The 4044-nt window shown below is 40.6% G+C and overlaps 1 pseudogene; it reads left to right on the top strand.

The window, feature by feature from the left end:
• The first annotated feature begins 293 nt into the window (after positions 1-293).
• Positions 294-4044, top strand: part of LOC110323230 — a 20121-nt pseudogene continuing 16370 nt past the window's right edge.

Genomic DNA, 4044 nt, shown 5'->3' with positions numbered 1-4044 from the left:
TCCAGCACTTGACAGGAACTTCTGACTTGGGTTTCTTCATTAAGCTATATATATATTGAACATGAACCTACATGCATGCCAGATTGTTTTTCAATAATTTTATTAACTGGGTCTCACTAGCTGAAAACACAATAGTTTCTGGATTCCAGGAACCACTGTGGAGGAGACAAACTTACTTCCACACAGAGGTTCTAGATAATGCCACCCACTTCGTTTACAGACGGTTCCTGCTTGTAAGGACGACAGCACTGTGAAATACAGTGTAATGAAATGTCGAGGACAGTCGAGTGGGGATGCCGGTGGCTGCCGTGGAGCTCCTACTGTATCAGGACAAAGAACAGGTCGTCCTCAAGTTGGAAAGAGAGCCGGCACAGCTTTGCTCTCGGGATCATACAGTTGAAAACATTGAAAGGAACTTGGACAGTTTGGCTCAACTGCTATGACTGGTATTTAATTTGCCCTGAGGATGGCTGCTGAGTGTGTCGGGGCTCATCATAGCTGTAAAGTGAGGTAGACAGGGTAGGAAGGTCCAGATGGGCAGTCTTGAGCCTATAGGGAGTTTGGTTCTTGACGATTTCAATTTCCTAATTTAGGTATTGTCATATCTACTTCTCCTCTATCTTCCACTTTTTTTTTTTTGATGGGGGCGGGGAAGTGGGTAACCTTGGTTCATAATTCTGACATCCTAAAGGTGAAAGAAGGACAGGCATTTTATTACCAAAAACGTACTGTTTTGCTGAGGTGTCCACTGTGGCCCCTTTCTTTGCTACTGGTTAGAGCTGGAAACACCTGACAGTTGGCTGGAGGGGATAACAAAGGAAGAAAACCAAGCAGGAATAGTTTGACCACTGAGCTTATGAGAGAGGCCATAGGAACAGACACTTTGTATACAAAGGGACAAGAGTTCGATGATAGTGAAGTGGTGGGTGCTTTACTCCTGCATGGCCAGCTCTTGTTCAACGTTGTCGGCGCCTTCCAGCTGCTGTGAGTCTTGTGCAGTTGGAACAGATGTGTAAGCAAGTCAGGCTAAGATGACACAGAGCATTTAAAAACCGAGCTGTTGGGCTGGACAGATGGCTCAGAGGTCAAGAGCGCTTCCTGCTCTTGCAGAAGACCCACGTTTGCTTCCCGACACCCACACTTAGCACAATGACCACTTCTGGCTTCTGTGAGAACCTGCACACATGTGCATTTGGGGACACACACACACACACACACACACACACACACACACACACACACACACTTGCAGTTGGAAAATAGAGCACTTGTTATAGGTGAGCCAAAATATCAGGGCAGCTATTCGAGGAATATAGAACATGGTGATGTAAGGTGGAGAGGAGAGTCTTTCGCTACCTGAAGGGCAGTGTGCTACCAAGGACAGTCCCTCCTGAGGTTTTTCCACTATATGTACATAACCCATGACAATGATAGATTGATAGATGGAATGGAGACATTGCTTTTAGTCTCCAAATCAATTAAGCATCTAGAAGTTTCCATGAGCCTCAATGAGGGGATTTGGAAGAACTATAAGACAGGATTTGTTTGGGTAAGGAGGTCACTGCACTTAGGGAAGCCTCAAACAGGGATGTGCACCTAGAGTGGTGATGTATGTTTTCCATAGTAGTGCCTTGCTATGGATGGAGCATTTTAACAATGACCAGTCCAGGGACCAGATCAGAGAAGACTAAGATCACCATTTGCACCCAATGCCTCTTTTCTCTCCTCTTCAAGAATGTGGAAAGAATCTTTGCTGGGGGATCCAGAAACTCTGTTAGGATAAAGGACAGAGGGAGGCAGACATGTTGTAAGATGAAATATTTACCCAAAGCAAAAAAAAATGTTCACAACTCGGTGAAAAAGTGAGCCTCCTCAAAGTGGAAGGTGAATGTTAACTATATCCAGTATTTAATCTGGTTAAACAGGGAAGGAGATGGAGGTAATGCTAACTTCCTCTTGTAGGTTTCCCAGTTTTCTTTTAGGTGGAGAATTGATCACTTTCACGAAACAAAGAAATTATATTTTATTTGCATATTGTAGTGCAGCGTGCAAATATGCTCCTTTAAAAAACAATGTTTATAGTCCTATAATTTGTGAGTAACATGTGAATCTTTATGTTCATGCTTCTTCCATGCATTTTGATGACACCAGAGGGATATTTGTCAGACTTTGTCAGGACACAGGACATTTCCATCACTCCATTTCCTCATGTTCTTCCACAGTTACTCACTGTATCTTCCTCCCAAGGGCACCCACTGACCTGTTTTCAGTTATTATGGGAAATGATAGTTTTCAGTTTACAGGAGTGAATCATAGGATCTATGTATGTGCTTTTTTTGTGTGATCTCTTTTGCTCAGTAAGATTTTTTTTTTTAGATCCATTCATGTTACTGTGCATATCTATAGGGCATTCTTTTAAATTCCTGAATAGTATACACCTTGCTCTTACTAATGGATGCTTGGAATGTTTCAAACTAAAACTATCATGACTAAAGCTATCATGACTAAAGTTGCTAAAAAAGGTTCTCTAAAAATAAAAGATTTATTTATTTATTTAAATTTAATTAATAAATTTATTTATTTATTTTTGGTTTTAATTTTATGTGTATGAGTGTCACCTTGCATGCATGTCTGTCCACCATGTGTATTTCTGGTGTTTGAGAAGGGCAGAAGTTGGTGTTAGATTCCCTGGAACCAGAGACAGTTGGGAGCGGCCCTGTGGTGCTCAGAACACCACAGGTCCTCTGCAGGAACAGCCAATGCTCTTAACTGCTGAGCCCTCTCTCTAGCCCAGGAGTTTCTAGACCATTGTTGAAGACTGTGTTCATTTCTCTTGAGTACACACCTTTGGAAGGAGCCCGCCATTTTCCCAGGGAGGTTTCCCCACTTCTCACTTTGGTATTACTCTATGAAGATCCCAGGTGTTGATGATCCTCATCAGTATTAGCTGTTAACTGTTTGCTTCACACTTGTTCTGGTGAGCATTCAGGGTCAGCTAGTGATTTATATTCTCCTAATAATGACTGTTGAAGAGCCAGTTTTCATGTCTTTTCTGGAGACACACACACACACACACACACACACACACACACACATCTCCTTGGATACTTGACCCATTTCTTAACCAGAACAACCTGTGGGCAGTGAAAGCAGGGACTTCAAATCTCCTTTGAAACAATCTACTTCAGGAAGTACAACTCACTGACAGTACCAGTTGCTGCTCCTAGCCAATGCCAGAGCCTAGAAGGAACACAAGTGGGACCTGTTTGTGCCACACGTGAGTGCCTCTAAAGGACAGCTGTTGCTGAGGTCCTTCTTTGGCAGGTTCAGGTTGTTTTGTGGCCTGAAGCTTTTACAATTCAGTCTTTCCTCCCTTTTGTCTTGTGTAGTAGTAGAGGAAGCCTTGTGGTCTGTTGTCTTGTTTGTTTGTTTTTTAATTCATTGCATCCTCACAAGCTCTTTACTGAATGTACCCTTTAAATAACATTTTGACACCTGAAAACAGTTTGATTTTAAAAAATTATATTGACTTTTAAAAGCTCTTTTCATATTCTGGAAACAAGTGTTTTGTCAAAAAGTAAAAAGTTTTTGTCATAAAGTAAATATTTTTCCTCAATATGGTTTGTATGCTAGCCCTCTGAATAATAAGTTTTGATTTAGAAGTGTCCATCTTGGTGGACTATATCTTATTAGCTTTGTCTTTCATAAGAGTGTAAGTTTTCAATTCTAATGATTGTACTGTCATAATGTTATCAAAATACTTCCTTGCTATTATTTAATGCTCATAGACTCAGAGCAGTGTCTTAATGTTTCCATTTTGTTGCTGGTTATCTCTCATGTTCTGATTATATTTTCTCAGTGTTTAATATTGGCTTATTTGATCATTTTATCTATGGGGCTGCCTACTATCCTGATCTTTTAAAACGAATGTTTAGATTAAAATTTTTTTCTTACACTACATTTTTTAAAATTTATTTATTATTATTTTCTTTATTTACATTTCAAAAGCTATCCCAAAAGTTCCCTATACCCCACCCCTGCCCC

The sequence above is a fragment of the Mus pahari genome, chromosome 6 (assembly GCF_900095145.1).
Source record: "Mus pahari chromosome 6, PAHARI_EIJ_v1.1, whole genome shotgun sequence".
Taxonomy (NCBI): Eukaryota; Metazoa; Chordata; class Mammalia; order Rodentia; family Muridae; genus Mus; species Mus pahari.
Note: the sequence above shows the minus strand (reverse complement) of the source record. Positions and strands in the feature narration are given on the sequence as shown.